This window comes from Chiloscyllium punctatum, chromosome 9 (assembly GCF_047496795.1).
Source record: "Chiloscyllium punctatum isolate Juve2018m chromosome 9, sChiPun1.3, whole genome shotgun sequence".
NCBI classification, from domain to species: Eukaryota; Metazoa; Chordata; class Chondrichthyes; order Orectolobiformes; family Hemiscylliidae; genus Chiloscyllium; species Chiloscyllium punctatum.
The window spans coordinates 89642984-89663870 of NC_092747.1; positions in this window are offsets into that span (position 1 = coordinate 89642984).

A 20887-nucleotide genomic window follows, 5' to 3' on the forward strand; every position below is an offset into this window, starting at 1 on the left:
TCTCCATCAATGTCAGTAAAATGAAAAAGCTGCTCATTAACTTCAGGAAGTGGAGGACAGGCCTCTATCTACATCAATGGTGCTGAGATGGAGAAGGTCAAGAGTGTCAATTTTCTAGGAGCGATCATCACCATCAATCTGTTCTGGTCCACCCACATTGACATGATTCTCAAGAAAGCATAACAACATCTCTACTTCTTCAGGAGGCTCAAGAATTTTGGTATGTCCACTCTTAACAGTTTTTTTAAAAATAGATACTCTATAGAAAGCATCTTATCTGGATGCATCACAGCTCTGTTTGGCAACTGCTTTTCCCAAGACTGCTGCAGGAAGAAGTTACAAAGAGTTGTGAACACAGCCCAGTCTATCTTGCAAAGCAGCCTTCCATCCATTGACTCCATCTATACTTCCCACTGTCTGAGGAAAGCAACCAATATAACCAAAGACCCCTACCACCCAGTTATGCTCTCTTCCATCCTCTTTCATTTGGCAGAAGAGACTGAAGTTTGAATACACATACAAACAGCTTCAAGAACTACTTCTTTCTGCTGTTCTTAAGATTTTTGAATGGACTTCTCAAATGTTAATGTTGATATCTCTCTCTGCATCGTCCTTGTGGCTGTAACTCTAATCTGCCTTCTGTTCTGCTAGTCTGATGCATTTTTTATGGTACAATCTGCCTGCAGAGCATGCAAAACAACTCTCATCATTATATTTCGGTATAAGACAACATTAAATCAAATCAAATTAAATATATGATGTAAATATACCCTCACCGCTGATAAGGCAGCTCAAGGATTTTGACCAAGTGATAGTGAAGGAATAACAATATAATCCAAAGTCTGGATGTCATATGTGGTGTAGTAGTGTTGGCATGCTTTTGCTTCCCTTGTCCTTCCAGGAGTTGGAGATTGCAAGTTTAGAAAGTACCACAGAAGGACGTTTGGCAAGTTGTTGCAGTACATCATATAGATTGTGCACACCTCTAAAATGGATTGCTTAGCTTAGTTAGCTAGCAGCTGATTTGCAATGCAGTGCAGTGCCAACAGTATAGATTCAATTCCCACATCAGCCAAAGTGGCCATGAAGGAATTTCCTTCTCAAACTCTTCTCTCACGTACGATATGGTGACCCTCAGGTTAACCCACCACTAGTCATCTCTGTTTAATGAGACAGCAACTTTATCTGCCAATAAGAACATGGTGGCATTAGCTTCATACACTGCTATCACTATGTATTAATGGTGAAGTAAGTGAATGCTGTGCAAAGTATACCAAACTAGCAAGCTGCTCTGTCCTGAATAGTATATTGGGGATGACAATAAATTTTAACATTTATGTCTGCCTTTGTAAAGAGGAGGCTGACAAGGTATGAGAATTGGTTCATATCATCCAGCACCTCCTGCTTGATCTCAATCAACAGGGGGAGATCTTGTGCTGGAGAAACATGTTGACAGATAATCGTATTTTTTCTGGACGAATGTGGAAACTATCAATAGTAAAAATAAATGCACCAGAGAACTTTTAAAAAGGTAGGAACATTGTGAGAATGACTTTTTTTTAAATTCAAGGAATATTAGCTTTTGGAATGGAGAGAGATGGGAGAGAAATTAATTGATCTTGTTATGTTAAAGAACTTTATAAAGATTTTTTGTGATCTTGGTGAATTGGAAGAGACACTAACGTACATCTCTGTCTGATTTAGTGACAATGTGTGGAAAAAACACAATGAGGAAAAGTGTAAGATTAGTTGAAGTGGTGGAAATCTTGTCAGCTGGATGGTAGTTGGGTGGCTGCCACACTCAGGCAGGAATTGGGACTTCCTCTGCAATATGGTTGTAGGTAAAGGCAATTAGGAACTGGCAAATGGGGCACTTGATCAATCAGAAAGGCAGGTGCACCTTCCTTACTGCTGCTCAATCATGCGGCTGGCAGCTCAGGATGCTCCAAATAATTACTGAGTGAGAGGTGACTGTTGCTAAGACAAGCAGGAGAGCAAGAGGTCTCTTTTGTTTTGAGGCCCTTTCAGAAAGGTGAACATGAATTAAATGCTTACTTAGCATAGGCAGGGAAGTCCCAGAATAAGGAGGGAAAACTATTTCAGAAGCACTATTTGGACTGCAGCGTCAACACCTGTCTACTCCTGCAAGATTCCACACACCACAGAGACTCTAGCAGTAATGCACCTCCTGGGAAGTTACCTGCACACAGTTAGCAGCCTCATCATTGAGTGGCTCTGCCCCTGCCAACATAGTACATTCAGATTGGTTGCTGGCCCTCTGCTCAACAGGCAGCTTGTAACCTGCTACTAAGAATCTTCCCTGACCACATCAGGAAGCCTCATGACATGGCTCCCTCCTACTGTACCAGCCTCTGGCCCTTCCTTCCATTCCTCAAAAAGATGCTGGTAAATTCCCACTCAAAAACTCTCAAAAGCTAAGGCGGCATATTGGAAAGATTCATCAATGCTGAAGAGCAAGAGTTCAACAAAACCAAAGCACAGCACAGAACCCCACTTCTACTTAAAAATGGCTAAAGTGAAGGATATTTTAAAATCATTCAGAGTTTGTGAGTGTCACTGGCTAGGGCAGCATTTGCTGCTAATGCTGAAATGCCCTAGGCAAGGCAATGATGAACTGCCTCTTGAATCACTGCAGTCCATTGATATTTTCATATAGGATGTGGGCTTTGCTGACTGACCAAAACTCATTGCCCATCCCATATTGCCCAGTGGGCAGTTAAGAGTTAAGTGGATATGGTGAATGTGAGGATTGCAGATCCTGGAGATTAGAATTGAGAGTGTGGTGCTAGAAAGCACAGCAGGTCAGGCAGTAAAGGAGCAGGACAATTGATGTTTTGGGCAAAAGTCCTTCATCATGAATGAGGCTGTGAGCCCAGGGGCTGGAGAGTTAAATGTGAGGAGGGTGGGGCTGGGGAATAGGTAGCTGAGAGTGCTTGCAATAGTTGGATGGAAGTAGGGGTAATGACGATAGGTTGGAGAGGTGGACCGGATGGGTGGGAAGGAAGATGGACAGGTAGGACAGGTCATGAGGGTAGTGCCGAGTTAGGAACTGGGATAAGGTGGAAGGAGGGGAAATGAGAACACGAGTGAAATCCACATCAATGCTATGGTTTGGAGGGTCCCGAGGCAGAAGATGAAGCATCCTTCCTCCAGGCGTCAGGAGGTTAGGGAGTAGCGATGGAGGAGGCCCAGTACCTGCATGTCCTTGGCCTTTTTCCTAGAGTTGGCGAGTCCAAAACTAGAGGACATGGGTTTAAAGAGAGAGGGAATAGATTTAAAAGAACTGAGGGCTAACTTTCACACAAAGGGAGGTGCATGTATGGAGCGAGCTGCCAGAGGAAGTGACGGAGACAGATACAATTACAATGTTTAAAAGGCATCAGGATGGGAATATGAATGAGAAAAGTTTAGAGCGATGTGGGCCAAATGGTGGCAAAGGGGACTAGGTCGGTTTGGGATGTCTCGTTGGCGTGGACGAGTTGGACTGAAGCGTCTGTTTCTGGGCTGTACAACTCTGACTCAATAAGCTATTTTGCAGGCCCGATCAAGTAAGGTTAACAGACGTTAGTGAACCAGGTATGTTTTTACAATAGATGACAGTAGGCACATGGTTTTCTATTTGGCTTTTTCCTTTGTTTTGCCAGTTTTTTTTAAGAAAATAGAATTAATGTTTCACTATTTGTCAACTTCATATCCCCAATACCACGAGTTTGGGTTTTTGGATTACAAGTCCATGTGACATTACTAATACACCACTTGCCCCATCCCTTCATTTGACATTGCCTAGGAAAGAGTGGAGGCACATTGGAAGGATTATGTCGGAGATGATGGTGTAGTGGTAATGTCACTGGGCTGGCAATACAGAGGCTCAGGCTAATGGTCTGTGGATTGAAGTTCAAACCTTACCATGACAGCTTGTGGAATTAAACTTCAGTATAGATGTTTGGAGTTGAAACCTAAATCTTAGTGATGGTGCCAAAGAAACCATCAGCATTTGTAGCTGACTAAATGTAATTTAAGTAAGGAAAGCTGGTCTCCTGGTGTGGCCTACACATAGAACATAGAACATAGAACATAGAACAATACAGCACAGAACAGGCCCTTCGGCCCACGATGTTGTGCCGAACTTCTATCCTAGATTAAGCACCCATCCATGTACCTATCCAAATGCCGCTTAAAGGTCGCCAATGAATCTGACTCTACCACTCCCACGGGCAGCGCATTCCATGCCCCCACCACTCTCTGGGTGAAGAACCCACCCCTGACATCTCCCCTATACCTTCCACCCTTCACCTTAAATTTATGTCCCCTTGTAACACTCTGTTGTACCCGGGGAAAAAGTTTCTGACTGTCTACTCTATCTATTCCTCTGATCATCTTATAAACCTCTATCAAGTCACCCCTCATCCTTCGCCGTTCCAACGAGAAAAGGCCGAGAACTCTCAACCTATCCTCGTATGACCTACTCTCCATTCCAGGCAACATCCTGGTAAATCTTCTCTGCACCCTCTCCAAAGCTTCCACATCTTTCCTAAAGTGAGGCGACCAGAACTGCACACAGTACTCCAAATGTGGCCTAACCAAAGTCCTGTACAGCTGCAACATCACCTCACGACTCTTGAATTCAATCCCTCTGCTAATGAACGATAATACTCCATAGGCCTTCTTACAAACTCTATCCACCTGAGTGGCAACCTTCAAAGATCTATGTACATAGACCCCAAGATCCCTCTGTTCCTCCACCTGACCAAGAACCCTACCATTAACCCTGTATTCCGCATTCTTATTTGTTCTTCCAAAATGGACAACTTCACACTTGGCAGGGTTGAACTCCATCTGCCACTCCTCAGCCCAGCTCTGCATCATATCTAAGTCCCTCTGCAGCCGACAACAGCCCTCCTCACTGTCCACAACTCCACCTATCTTTGTATCATCTGCAAATTTACTGACCCACCCTTCGACTCCCTCATCTAAGTCATTAATAAAAATTACAAACAGCAGAGGGCCCAGAACTGATCCCTGCGGAACTCCACTTGTAACTGGACTCCATGCTGAATATTTACCATCTACCACCACTCTCTGACTTCGACCGGTTAGCCAGTTTTCTATCCAATTGGCCAAATTTCCCTCTATCCCATGCCTCCTGACTTTCCGCATAAGCCTACCATGGGGAACCTTATCAAATGCCTTACTAAAATCCATGTACACTACATCCACTGCTCTACCCTCATCCACATGCTTGGTCACCTCCTCGAAGAATTCAATAAGACTTGTAAGGCAAGACCTACCCTTCACAAATCCGTGCTGGCTGTCCCTAATCAAGCAGTGCCGTTCCAGATACTCGTAAATCCTATCCCTCAGTACCCTTTCCATTACTTTGCCTACCACAGAAGTAAGACTAACTGGCCTGTAATTCCCGGGGTTATCCCTATTCCCTTTTTTGAACAGGGGCACAACATTCGCTACTCTCCAGTCCCCTGGTACCACCCCCGTTGCCAGTGAAGACGAGAAGATCATTGCCAACGGTACTGCAATTTCCTCTCTTGCTTCCCACATAATCCTAGGATATATCCCGTCAGGCCCGGGGGACTTGTCTATCCTCAAGTTGTTCAAAATGTCCAACACATCTTCCTTCCTAACAGATATCTCTTCTAGCTTATCAGTCCGTTTCACACTCTCCTCTTCAACAATACAGTCCCTCTCGTTCGTAAATACTGAAGAGAAGTACTTGTTCAAGACCTCTCCTATCTCTTCCGACTCAATACACAGTCTCCCACCACTGTCCTTGATCGGACCTACCCTCGTTCTCGTCATTCTCAGGTTTCTCACATACGCATAGAATGCCTTGGGGTTATCCTTGATCCTATCCGCCAGGGATTTTTCATGCCCTCTCTTAGCTCTCCTAATCCCTTTCTTCAGGTCCCTTCTGGCTATCCTGTATCCCTCCACTGCTCTGTCTGAACCTTGTTTCCTCAACCTTATGTAAGCCTCCTTCTTCCTCTTTACTAGACATTCAACCTCCCTCGTCAACCAAGGCTCCCTCACACGACCATTTCTTTCCTGCCTGATCGGTACATACATATCAAGGACACGTCGTATCTGCTCCTTGAAAAAGTCCCACATTTCCACCACATCCTTCCCTGGCAGCCTATGCTCCCAACGTATGCTCCTCAAATCCTGTCTTACAGCATCGTAATTTCCCTTCCCCCAATTGTAAAAACTTCCTTGTTGTGTGCACCTATCCCTCTCCATAACCAAGGTGAAAGTGACAGAATTGTGGTCGCCATCACCAAAATGTTCACCCACTAACAAGCCCACCACTTGTCCCGGTTCGTTACCGAGTACCAAATCCAATATGGCCTCCCCTCTGGTTGGACAATCTACATACTGCGTTAGAAAAGCTCCTGACGCTCAGCAATGTGATTATCTCTTTAACTCAGTTTTTTCCATTCATCTCAGGGAAAATTAGATTAGATTAGATTAGATTAGATTAGATTTACAGTGTGGAAACAGGCCCTTCGGCCCAACAAGTCCACACCGACCCGCCGAAGCGCAGCCCACCCATTCCCCTACATTTACCCCTTACCTAACACTACGGGCAATTTAGCATGGCCAATTCACCTGACCCTGCACATCTTTGGACTGTGGGAGGAAACCGGAGCACCCGGAGGAAACCCACGCAGACACGGGGAGAACGTGCAAACTCCACACAGTCAGTCGCCCGAGGTGGGAATTGAACCTGGGTCTCTGGCGCTGTGAGGCAGCAGTGCTAACCACTGTGCCACCGTGCCGCCCAGGGGTGGACATCAAATGCTACCAGTGATGTCCACATCCCATAAAATGAAATAATTAATTAAGCAGTTTGGATGTGTCAGGGTTTGTTCATACCTTCTGGTGTGTAGAGATGTGGATATCCAAGTAAAGCATGGATCACTGTATTAGGCAAACTGTTGACCTACATATTGTAAAAACAATTCATAAATCAAACAAGAACTATCTGAAAGTTTCATAAGTGTTGTTGTGCTTCCTAAAGTCAAAATACTTTCTTTTGTATATTCTTCAATACTTCCGGGTATCCGAAACTACTGAATTAACACTTTGGAGTTATAGACACTGCTTAATATGAGAAATGCAATGGGAAATTTGAGCATAGTAACATTCCACAACAGCAACAAGATAACGATCAGACACATTGTTTTCATGATGCTGGCCGAGAGATAAAAATTGGTCAGGATACCAGGGATGTCTTCGAAATTGTGCAATGGGATCTGTTCTGTTAAGTTGACCAGTGGGATCATTGAACAATATTTCAGCCAAATCATTGCTCTTTAGTTACAAAAAAAATGTATCGGAGATAAATTTGGGCCTTGAGATGTGAAGAGGGGAATTACACTAAAACTGCTAAACAAACAAAAGAAGCTGTTTAGAAAGAGAAGCAATTTGCTGAATGTTCTTGTATTTTGAAGCCTGTTGAGAGTTGGACTGTCAAATCAGAATTAATTTATCCTGAAATAATTACAGATATTTTATATCAGAAATCTAAGTAGTTTTATGGGCTTCAACATAACTTCACTTCTAGTCAGAAATTAGACACCTAATTAGATTTTTAAAAAAAATGTCATTTTAGGATTGTGCAGCCAGTATCTACTTCCCACTCCTAATTGGACTGGAAAGAAGGTAGTGCACTGATGTTTTAAACCTCTGTACTCCTTGGGATTAGGAACATCCATGGTGCTTTTAGGAAGGGAGTTCCAGGAGAGGGTGAATACCCAAGATTTTTTTCCCCAGGGGAGGGGAATCCACAACTAAGGGGTATATGTTTAAGGTCAGAAAGGAAAGATTTAAAAGGGACATCAAGGGTAATGTTTTCACACAAGGGTGGTGCATTTATGGAACAAACTACCAGAGGAAATGGTGGATGTGGGTACAATCACAATATTTAAAAAAGGTATCTGGATGGGTGCATGAATAGGAAGGGTTTAAAGGGATATGGACCAAATGCTGGCAAAGGGGATTAGATTAATTTAGGATATCAGATCAGCATGGACAAGTTGCCCTGAAGATACTGTATGACTTTCCGACTATCACCCTCTACTGAATGTGGTGTGTGGTTTGAAGGATAATGAGTGCTGCTGTTTCCATGTATCTGCTGATCTTGCCCTTCCAGGTGATCAAAGTCATGGGATCAAAGTGCTGTTGGAGGAGATTTAGTGAGTTACTGCAGTGTTGTAGATAAAATGCTTTTCCATCACTTATGTCAGTTGTAGAAGGATAAAAGGTTGAAGGTGATAAATAGAGTGTCAATCAAGCAGACTGCTTTGTCTTGACACAGTGTCAAGTTTTTTTGAGTATTGTTGAAGCTGCACCCATCCAAGATCAGGGGAAGTCTTCAATCACATTCCTGAAATGTGTCTTGTAGACAGTGGGCAAGCAATAGGGAAACAACTCATCCAGTTCAATTTCTGGTCAACAGCAACCCCAATCTGTTCATAGTGGGGAATTCAGTAAGGTCATTTACCATTGAGCAAAGTGGATGATGAAATAGCTTCTCATTTGTGAACTGGGATTTTATTTCAGATTTTCTCACAAATATTAAAAAGGTGTCAGATCTCCCCTTAAATATTGTGTGATGGAAAGGTGGCCTCCACTAGGAATAGATAAACCAATGATAAACTACTTTCAAAAAAGTTATATAGTGTAGATGGGCAAGTAAACCAAATATCCATGCATCATGCCAGTACACTTTAATAAAATGTCTGAAATGTGAGTCACATTTCTCACATTTCCAAACGAGATACGTATGACAAGGACTGAATGACATCACAGGTTCTAAAAAGAGACAGTGCAAAATAGCAGACGATGACACATCCCTCCTAGATAATCTCAAAGTCTTGTGTGCTCGTTTTGAGCAGACGTTCGGCAGAGAGGTAACAGCAATCGATTATCCCAACAATCATTGCATCAGAAGTCAGGTCAGTTTTCCTTCATGTAAATCCAAGGAAAGCGATGGGGCCAGATGGAGTACCAGGATGTGCACTCAGAGCACGTGAAGATCAACTGGCAGAGGTCTTCTCGGACATCTTCAGCCACTCCCTGCAGCAGGCCACAATCCCTGCCTGTTTCAAGAGGGCCAACATCATCCCTGTGCCTAAGAAGGCTCATGCAGCATATCTCAATGACCATCGCCCAGTGGCCCTAACTTTGGTGGTCATGAAGTGTTTTGAAAGGCCGGTCATGGCATTAATCAACTCCAGCCTCCCCACTACTCTTGACCCACTCCAATTTGCCTATCGGACCAACAGATCCACATCAGATGCCATATCATTTGCTTTCACTCCTCCCCAGAACATCTTGACACTAAGAACAGCTATGTAAGAATCCTAGTCATTGACTGCAGGTCACCCTTCAACACTATTATCCCCTCGAGACTGATTACTAAACTTAGTGATTTCTGATTAAGCCCTACTCTCTGTAACTGGATCCTCAGTTTCCTGATCTGCAGGCCACAAACAGTGAAGACTGGGGACAATATTTCATCGTCACTAACACTCAACACAGGGCCCCCCCCATGGATGCATACTCAGCCTTCTACTGTACTCACTGTACACCCATGACTGCGTTGCCAAATACCAGCCTAATGGGCGGCATGGTGGCCCACAGTGGTTAGCACTGCTGCCTCACAGCGCCAGAGACCCGGGTTCAATTCCTGCCTCAGGTGACTGTGTGGAGTTTGCACATTCTCCCAGTGTATGCGTGGGTGTGCTCCGGTTTCTTCCCATAGTCCAAAAATGTGCAGGTTAGGTGAATTGGCCATGCTAAATTGCCCGTAGTGTTAGGTGAAGGGGTAAAATGTAAGGGAATGGGTCTGGGTGGATTGCGCTTTGGCGGGTCGGTGTGGACTTGTTGGGCCAAAGGGCCTGTTTCCACACTGTAAGTAAAGTAATCTAATGCCATTTACAAGTTCGCTGATAACACCACCATAGTCAGTCGAATCTCAGATGGTGATGAAATAGACGACAGATGGAAGATGTAAGACCTGGAAAATGGTGCACTGAGAACAACCTAGCTCTCAATGCCAGCAAAACCAAGGAATGTATCATTGACTTTCAACAGGATGTTACTCATACCCCCCGACACATTAATAGCACAGAAGTGGAATGAGTGGAGAGTGTCAAACTGCTGGGAGTGGTCAACCACACCAAGCTTTCTTGGACTCTTCATATGGATGTACTGGTTACAAAGGCCCTTCTGAGGGCCTCTTCTTCCTCACGCAGCAGAGGAAATTTAGCATGACAGCGAATACCTTTGCCAACTTCGATAGGTGCACCTTCGAGAGTGTTCTATCTGGATGTGTCATTACCTGGTATGGCAACTGTACTATTTAAGATCAGAGATGGTTACAGAGTGTGGTGAATTCAGCCTGGACAATCACAAAGTCCAACCTCCCTTCTACAGAATCCATCTATCAGGCCCGCAGTCAAGGAAAGGCCGCCAGCATTCTCAAAGATCCATATCACCCTGGCAATGTTTTTCTACAACCTCTGATATTGGGGAGAAGGTACAGAAGCCTGAACACACGCACCAGCCATTTCAAAACAGATTCTACCCTACTGTTGTTAGAGTACTGAATGGACTCACAAACTCTTAACATTCGTCTGTACCTGTGTTTTTGATTTTGCCGCTGTTTACCTATTATTTACCTATCTATGCTACTTAACTCTGATCTGCCTGTTTTGCTCGCAAGACAAAGCTTTCCACTGTGCCTCAGTACATGTGACAATAAATTCAATTCATTTTAATAATTGAAGTAAAATGATTAGCATTCAAGCCACACTCCTTGTTTTACTTCCAATTTTTTCTGATTCTCCAAGAGCAGTGACAAGACTGCTTAAATAAATCCAGTCAATGTATGCACAGCAGGAGTAATTAATTATGATTCTGCAAAAAAAAAAGTTCTGCATCTAGACTTAAATGAAATAAATTATCAAGTGCTGTTCCTGTATTTTGGTGTCCTGCTGCTACGTGCAATTCAATCATGTTTGTTTAATCTGCAGCAATAGAGGGTGCAAACCTAATCTCAAAATCAGCCCGCCATTTAGACACAGCCTTATCCGCTTTTGAATTGAAGCCAAATCTTCTAGTGTAGCTAATCTAAACTGACCAACTATCCATGAGCTCAGCACTTGCAGTACACATTTGAAAAAAGGTGTGTAATGAATTGGAAGGTTTATCACGCTGACTCCCTTAAGGGCTGGATGTATCAATGTTTTTCATTGTGAAATCATCCACAGCATGCTCTTTGAATCCTCATTTGTTAATTGTACCATTTTCAACAAAGCCATTTTATAATAAAATGAGAAGATAGAAATAGTTTCATAGTTGTCAGCAATTCTTTAGTGGCTGCTAGCACTCCTATAACCTCTATGCAGCATGCACTAGCTTCTAGAAACTGCATCTGAGAACTAAGCATGCTGATCTCAAATCATGTGGTAACATCAACTTATATTCTTAAAAGCATGGTTAGACTTTATTCCTGATGCTGTGATGTTTTAGAAGTGGCACTATTTGATCAGGATGTGACTGAAGAAACATCAAACATCATGATTAGTGGAAGTTTATTTGTTTTTTTATGCCATTAGCACAGCTTTCATAGCATTCCATAAAAGCTGTAACTTCTCCACACCCTAAACTTCAGATAAATCAAATTTTGCAAAGGTGCTAGCATGTTGATATAGCTTGCTTCAGGTTCAGACTAATCTATGTGTCATCCTCAAATATACTCATTCCTTCATTCCCTTTCTTCTCATAACATTTCGAATCTGTTGGAATTCCGATCCAGAAAAGGTCAAAGATGGAGGATAGAAAACAAAAAAACAAAACCAATCTTGATGGCAAAATAGGAAAGGGAAAAAAGTGCAAAAAATGCTTTTAAAGTGGTTTCTTTAAGTGATATTGGCTGTAGCTGATCCACTGGAATGCAGGAAATCATTTTTGGATCATCTGACTGTATTTGATATTATAACTGACATAATTATATTAACTGGCTGTGTTACAGCCGATCAGTATTCTTTGGCATGGAATAGAGCCTTCCCTATAGGAGGGAAACTCGCACTTTTCCATAAATTGGTCAATTCTATTGCATGGGTGATGACATCCATCAGGATAGATTATTGTGATGGCCTCCAGCTCAGAGGCGGTGGAACATGGAAGCTAGTGATGGTTAAAGAAGCACATTGCTAGAACCTTGAGGATGATGGTGGCAACTAGATGAGTGACATCTACACACAGGCACTGAGAGAAAAGAGAGAGAGAGAAAAAAAAAGAGAGAGAGATGAACGTTTGAAGCTGTTTCAGTAACATCAATATATTCAGTATTTTACAATTTCTAAGTTATTTTGTAAATTATTCTGTCAGTTATTTTGTAATCCAAGATGGTGCTGAAACATGGAGACATTTTCACTGTACCTAGGTACAAGTCACAATATTAAACAAATCTAAGTCTATAACAACACCACCTTCCTCAAACAAGAATGCAATATAATAATGTTTCTTTGCAGTTTGTCAATTTTATTTTGAGACATTTTATATTGTTGTTTGACTGATGAGAGTATTTTGACCGGCATTTTGTTTGTTCAACTAATTTGAACTGAGCTGAATGCTTGGTGTACAATTGTTATTGCAGTTATCCTCTGATGTCTTATTGCTGGAGTTTTTTCCTCCCAACTTTTAACTAACATTGTGATATTACAATATTCATTCTATACTTCGTGTTTCTTGGGAACGGTGAACCCAGTGAAGCAATGCTTTTCAATAAATCATTTACTCATTTAAATTATATTCAAAGAGAAATCTATACAGAAGACAGTTACAAAGTGAATACAAACTTCATATTAGATAATATACCTTTGGTTTCCTTTTCTCGCTGTCTGATTTCAAAATCTATTAATGTTGTTTTCTCTTCCATGATCAATCGATATCAAATAAAGTCATACTTTTTTTTCCTCCTTGATTGTTTTTGCAATTGTTATTGGTAAGGACAGTGAAGTTTATTCATTTTTCCTTTAGGTGATGCAATTGTAAACCAGTAACATAAACAAAGTGCTGTCATATGATCTCCCTAGAATTAAGGAGATATTAATCATCTCATGACTGCTTGACAACATAATACCATTGTTCCAGTAATGGCATCATGGTATAGTAAACTCATTCCGATACTCAGAAATTTAATCTTCGTTGTTTTCCACTCTTTTAACCATTTAGAATTTCAAATATGCATGTTAGTGATAAATGCAGGAATTGCTAAGTCTGCTCTGCTGTTCCTCATCATACATTCAGGAGACAAGATCAATTTAATGCCTTGTAAACCCATAAGATTTCTAAATTCTTTGGCTGATCACTAGTACATTGCCATCTGCATTCAAATACTGTTCTTTCTCTGACTACGTGCAAATATTATGAACAATATTTGTGTTTTTCTTCAGCGCTTACGTAAATGCAAATCATGAAAAACACAATTCATATATCCATTTTTTGAAAGGTAGTGATTATAGATTACAAATGTAAAATATCTTAGGTGGATAATATGTATATTTTATAAGTAATGAATGCTTTTCAATCATTTTGTCTGGCAGCATTAATGTTTGTTATATCCTTATTTATTGTTCAGTTGTCACGGAAACTCTTTTTTGTTTGAGAGAAATGCATGATGATCATTCCTATAATATTAGGTTTATATTCACAAAGCAATCACAATAAAGTTGTATGTTTGTACCATTTTAATAATTTAGGGCAATATCAGTGAGCAGGTTTCGTCTTCACTTAGAAGACAATGGCCATCGTAACTTACGTTATTAAAACTATATTTTCCCTAATGGCCAGCTCCAGAAATAGATTGTAAATATACTTAGTACTGGTTGCAATCTTCCTATAAAACATCCACAGATATAAAAAATATGCAAAAGGTCTTTTGACATCTTGGAGAGATGGTTCTTACTGGAGGTGATAAAAAGGTACTGCATTCACAACAGTCACTGGGTCGTAATATATTGTAACTCATTGTTCTTGAGAAGATTTGACATATAATAAAGTTACATTAAGCTAACTAATGTATCCCACATCAGTAGTTAAACTTCATTTATAGAGTATAATCGTTCCCACCAATTTTAGGTTACTTTGCCAACAGTAATTAGTTCAAACTTCAACTGTCTTTGAACTATTTATAGAATATTTATATTGTCTCATATTTAATAGCAACTTTCTTCTGGTTATATAAATGGACAAGGTTTTAAACATGCAGTATCTGTCAGTCATTTTTACCTCTCTCTGAGCAGTTTTCAGGAATGTCTTTCTTGAGGCTTTTGAAGTAGAATTGCCACTGGGGCACCAGAACAAACTGGCTAAGAACTGTACCAAAATACCTCAATGCTTTCACATTGAATAATATTTTCAGGCAGAAACTTTGGCCTGGTGGAATGTAGTTTTGCCAGAAATAAATTGGAGGTTTATTTAAGTGCTATCATTAATTGCAGTGAATCGGAGTGTAATTTTCCATCTGCTCAATTCTGGGCTTGTGACAAATTCTATTAATATTTTAGCTATTTGCTATTTTGCAGAATCTAATGAGCTTCTGTTCACCATATTATTGTTGGTGCTAAGAAAGCCACATTAGGAAAGTTTCCTTATGTGGTCTCTCAAGCCTCTAGTTACTTCTAGCTTTCTAACCTGGTCATGGTCCAGTGCTGTTAGCCACAACGAATTATCAATTATCTTTGATTGTTATAAAAACACATCTGGTTTACTAATGTCCATCAGGAAAGGATATCTCCTGTCCCATCCTGGCTTGGCCTACATCCTTGCCCACAGCAATATAGTTAATTGTTAACATGCATGAAGATGTTTTAAGATAGAAGCAGCAGAGTAGAAAGTGTCTAGACTCCTGTGTCCAGGGTTCATCCACTCTGTTAGTTTTTCTTTTCCTTTTTTCTTGGTGATATGAAGGCATCTTCATCAAGGCCCAGACCATGGCAGTGGTCGGTGAGCCTGGAGTGAGACCTGGAGGACAGCAGTGAAGCAGCTGGCAAGTCCAGAGCAGGACTCTGGAATCTGTATCGAGGAAGTGGCAGATGGGAGGGAATGAGCATGGAGACCCGTATTAGCTGCTACATTAGCAGAGGCCAGCAGTAGCTTTGGGGTTAAGGTGGATTTGAACAGCAGCCGGTGATCCAAGAAGAATTCTGGCAGCTTTTGCAATATCTTCATTCCTGGGATTAGCAACAAGGTTGTTTCTCAGGGCGGATGCTGTGGAGTCTTGTGGCCTGGCATGGATGGCTTGCTTACAGCCTGAAATTCCAGCAGCTCAATGTAGTGGTACTGCCTTTTCCTGAATCCAGGTGGTGGGAACTGATTTAAGGTGCATTTTACCTTAAATTTTGAAAATTTGTTTCTGGTCTCTGCCTATATCAATAACAGAAGGCAAAGTGGCAAGGTGACTTAAACACCACTTTTTTTTTGTAAAAAGTAAAAGTGACAATAAATGACTTCTATTCTATTGTAGAGTCAGAGAGTCATACTGCATGGAAACAGACCCTCTAATCCAACTAGTCCATAATGAACATAATCCCAAACTAAACTAGTCCTATTTGCCTGCTCCTAGTCCATATCCCTTCAAACTTTTTCTATTTACATACTTACCCAAATGTCTTTTAAACATTGTAACTGTACCCCATTCTCAGGAAGTTCATTTCACAAACCATCTTCTGTGTAAAAGATTTGCCGCCCCATGTCTTTTTTAAATTTCTCCCCTCTCATCTTAAAAACGTGCACCCTGGAATCCTCGGTTTGAGGGAGAAGGAGAGAGTGAGGATTGCAGATACTGGAGGTCAGAGTCAAATGTGTGATGCTGGAAAACCACAGCACGTGAGGCAGCATCCAAGGAGCAGGGGAATCGATGCTTCGGATATAAAGTATTGTGTGAACTAAATTTTAGTAAGGATTAGAAATGACTCTAAAAGGCACCTTAAGACATATGTAGTATAGAAACATGATAAACTGTCATTTACAGTGTTTGTCACTGCAGTCAGGGTAACCTGGTACTGATAAAAGAGCAATAGTTTAGAAGATAGCCTGTGTCAAGAGGCTATGAGAAAGCTCTGTCCTTTGAAGAGGAAGACATTCTGAGTCAACTTACTGTCAGTATAGGGCTTCCAGAGAGAGAGAGAGAGAGAGAGAGAGGGCTGCCATTTGTTTTCATTTCTGTTCCTGTATCCCTACCCAGTCCCCTCCTTGCTTCTTGTTTACCCAGCCTCTTCACCTCATCTCAAGCGGACATGCCCTCACTGATCATCTTGCACCTCCACAATCATGGCTTTCTCTCTCTCAGCCTGCTGTCTGTACACTTTTTGAAAATAACTAAAAATAAACTAATCTAAATAAAACAATTAAGCCAATTACTTTTTTTTAAAATGGCGTCATAACAAAATCAAATGTTTAAATGAAACTTTAAAAAATTCAATTTTGGGATGGGCAAAGCCATATATTGTTAATTATGCAAGTATATTTAGAAACATACAGTGAAAGAACTTGTTTGGCCTCATGGCAATAACAAAATGTTGTGCAAACCAAATACAACTCAGACTTCACCAAAAGACTTTAAACTTTTGAGTACTTCCTCCAAAAGTACAATACATAACAAAGAAAGTGGGCAATGTTTAAAAAAAAGACAATAATGTATCATTTTGACATAGTTGCCATATCTGGGATATCCTACACCTCTGCAAGTAACATATGGCAAAATCATCAAGAACTGTATAGTTCAAGGCCACCAAAACTTCACAACATTTGGCTCTCTCTAATGTATGACATGTCTTTATAAATCAGTACTTTTACTGTAGGACTTTGCACTGTGGTTGATCGCATCAGGAATTCATTTCAGGTCAGCATGCTTCACACAATTTACTATCCATCATGTGTTAAAATTCTCTTATAATCCAGTGTTCGAAAAGGTATCATGTCTTTAGGTGGTACCGACTACAGACTACCAGCTGGTCCTCACCCAATATAGCTTGATCCATATACTGTAACAGCAGTTGAACTGGAAACCTCTTTGTTGATTCCTTCCATAGCATATTGTTTGGGAATAAAACTTAGAAATGAGGGTAAGCTGAACAACTTCGAAGGTGAATTGAAAAGCGATAATGAAACTAAATTCTCCACAGAACTCATTAGCATTAATTGAAAATAACAGGCTGAGAAATAAGTAAAACCAGTAGATTGTTAGCAAATCTCATTTGCAGCTATGCAGCCAAAGTCAGATAAAGACCACCACCAGAATTTCCTGCCACTGCATAAAAAAATGGTCAATCAACGATAACTGTTTCTGACTTAGAAATATTTTCCATTACTAAACTTCACATACCCTGATCAATACTTTGAACCTGCCACTGACATAAACAAATTTTCTTCATATTCAGCAGCATGTCTTAAAGAGGTATTTCCTTCAATAATTTCAGCTTCCCTTTAAGATCTCCAAGAATTTCAGATTTGCTCACTTCAGCTATGAAAGGTAGAATATAAATGCAAGATTTCTTTACTTGCAATTTAATGCGGCCTAGAAGCAATCAAAAGGTTAATTATGGCAACCATGACAAAATTATACGTTCTGGTCTTTAATTTTTTAAATCATTGCCTTTTTCCTTTAGGTTATGAATTGCACTCAAAGAATATGGGATAAATCTTAGACTTTTTCTACCTTTCACAACTTCAGCAACTCCCAAACACTTCGCGTATTGAAGTAATTTTTGAATTTTAGTCACTTCATTTTGGGTATTGATCGTAATGATTATTCATGCCCCCACCACACTTTCAGCAGCATTACAACCTTTTCATTTAAAGTTCTTTGTTGTTTCCTGTCATTAATCATCCCACTTTCCCCAACTGTCCTCCATCTTGTCCTTTTCTTTCTTTCATTCATTGTCTCTACCATCACCTCCTTCTTGACTCCCCTCCACATGTTCTCTTCCTCCATGCTCATTTCTATCTTCGACTGCGCACTTGTCTTCATTTCTGTTCCCATATCCCCACCCTGTCCCCTCCTCCCTCCTTGTTTCTTGCTCACCCCGCACCCTCACCTCATCTCAAGCCGGTATGCCCTTTCTTTCCCTTTCACCACCTTCCTTGCTTCCCAATTTTCCCTCTCCAACTGCATTGTTAGATTCTTCCCCTTTCTACTCTAGCACCTCTAATATCAAATTGAATAATCCACTTAGATTTCATTCCAACTGTGCAACACTATTGATGATAAGTAGTTGCCAATTATCATTGTTTTCCTGTTAAATGGAGACTGATGTTAGGCATGTTAAACTGTAAAATTGACTTTCGAGCGCACATATTGGTCTTGCAGTTAACCTACTAAGACATGAAGAACATCATGATCTATCTCTTACTGGAAGCCCTATACTGACAGTAAGTTGGGTCAGAATGTTTTAGGACAGAGCTTTCTCATAGCCTGTGTCAAGAGGCTATCTTCTAAACTATTGCTGTTTCATCAGTACCAGATTACCCTGACTGCAGTGACAAACACTGTAAATGACAGTTTATCATGTTTCTATACTATGTATGTCTTAAGGTGCCCTTTAAAGTCATTTCTAGTCCTTATTAAAGTTTAGTTCACACAGTACTTTGAATTCAGTTCTCATTAGCTTCACTATGGCCTGAATTGTCACTGTCTTCTCCTGTTGGATCAGTTCAGATCAAAGCAAAGAAATTTCTTGCTACTGCTGCAGTGTCAGTTAAAAATTGGGGTTTTGAACATACTGCACATGCTAAGTCAGATCACTGCAAGCTGATGTGAGTTGAATTCAAATAGCAATAATGCCAACTCTATAACCTTAGCTCATGGTGTCAACATTATATCTCTGATCCTTCACTACATGCCATGGCAAGTTTTTTAGTGCACAGTAAAACTGGATGAAAAAAAGTCTGTAGCTTACTTATGAAACTGATCCTTAAAACATAAAGCATAGATCTTGCTTTTGAAACAGAAAACCAAGTGGGACATTGAGTGAAATATCAAGGCTGTGTTAAAACACTGTTGTTTACATAATGGATGGTAGATAGATAAATTTACCCTCAAAATCCCAGTAATTGATGAGTCAATCTTAAATAGTCTCTCCAATCTTAAAAATACCATACTGACAATCCATAACCATTTGTGTATTTTTTTGGAAATGTTTTGATTCATATCTTTTTCATAATACAGTATGTTTACTTATTTATTTTCTTTGCTGTTTTCTTACATTAGCATGCCATTTTACTCTTTGCACCAATCTTTACTCAATTATATCTTTACACACAGAAAATTTGTTTTATTCTTTCTATGGGGCAAGGGGGTGAGGTCAGCATTTAATGTCCATATTCAATGTCATTGAAAAACTGATAAATCTCCTTCCTGAATCACTGCAGTGCATCTGGTATACCAGATAGACCTACAGTGTGTTTAGGAAGGCAGTTCCTGGATCATAGACTAGTAACTGAAGGAACGACGGATGTGTTAAGATTACAGCTTTATTAGAATTATTGAACCTAAATTGACCTCTTGATTGCAACTAGACTGCACCAAATTACAAATAAAGAAATCTTGCATTTATATTTTACCTTTCACAACTTCAGCACCTCCCGAACACTGAGTATTGAAGCACTTTTTGAAAAGTAGTCACTAATATAATGTAAGGAAATTGCAATTCACAGTTTAACACATTTTCAAACTAAAAGATAATAACATGAGAGCTTGAACATGGATTAACACTTGCACTCAAACAGGAAATTGGATTTCTTTTGTGTGTTATTGCAGTTTTACAGTATTCAATCATCTTCTCTCTGAATTCTGAAATTTTATAAATCGATGACCATTAGTGAGTTCACTCAGTATTTTATATCTCAAACAAAATCTGTTTCAAAAGCAAATAATTCTTCTGTAAAGTAAAAGTTGGCCTAAATCCATAAACTCAAGTAAACTCAAATTGTTTTCTGATTCTAACTGGCAACCAGGGCTCTGTAATAGAATCACCATCTCTGGACATTTATTCCCAATACTTCTCCTTCCTGTCCCGAAACTGCTCCTTGCTTTGCAATAACCCACATTTCCTGATAGTTCTCTGGGATATTGAAGTCAACTTACCTCCCAGTCCTGGGTCTCGCACAACTTGTTCTCCTGCAAGAACCAGCAGTGACCATCACTTCCTATCACACCACTAGCACTGAAAAGCTATTGGAATCTGAATTGCTTGCAGCCCTCTTCGGCAGGAGTTTCTTTTGCTAGTGTGCTGAAGTCAGAGAAAATATAAACAGGAGCAGGCCATTCTACCCCTTGAGCCTGTTCCAACCATTTAGTGAGATCTTGGTTGATCTGTGGCCTAATTCCTTTAGCCCGTATTCCTTGATACCTTTGATTAACGAAACAAAAACCTCTCTCAGATTTAAAGTTAACAACTCTTCTACATCCAACTGCCACTTGTTGAAAAGAGTTCCAAATATCTATCATCCTTTGTGTATAGAAGTGCTTCCTAACATCACTCCTGAATGGTCTGCCTCTAATCGTCAAACTATTCCCCCAGTTCTCAGATCTCCAAACAAAGTAAATAATTTATCTACCCTGTCTTTTCCATTAATATATTGAGGACTTCAATCGGATTCCCCTGTAACCTTCTCAATTCTAAAGAAAACGGGCCTGATTTGTATGCTCTCTCTTGATAACTGCATTTCGGGGGTTAAGTTATCATCCTGACAAGGCTCACATCAAGCCGCTTAATGATCATCTCCTGACTTCAACATTAAATTCAAATTCATTTCAGGATATCACTGTGCAAAAAGC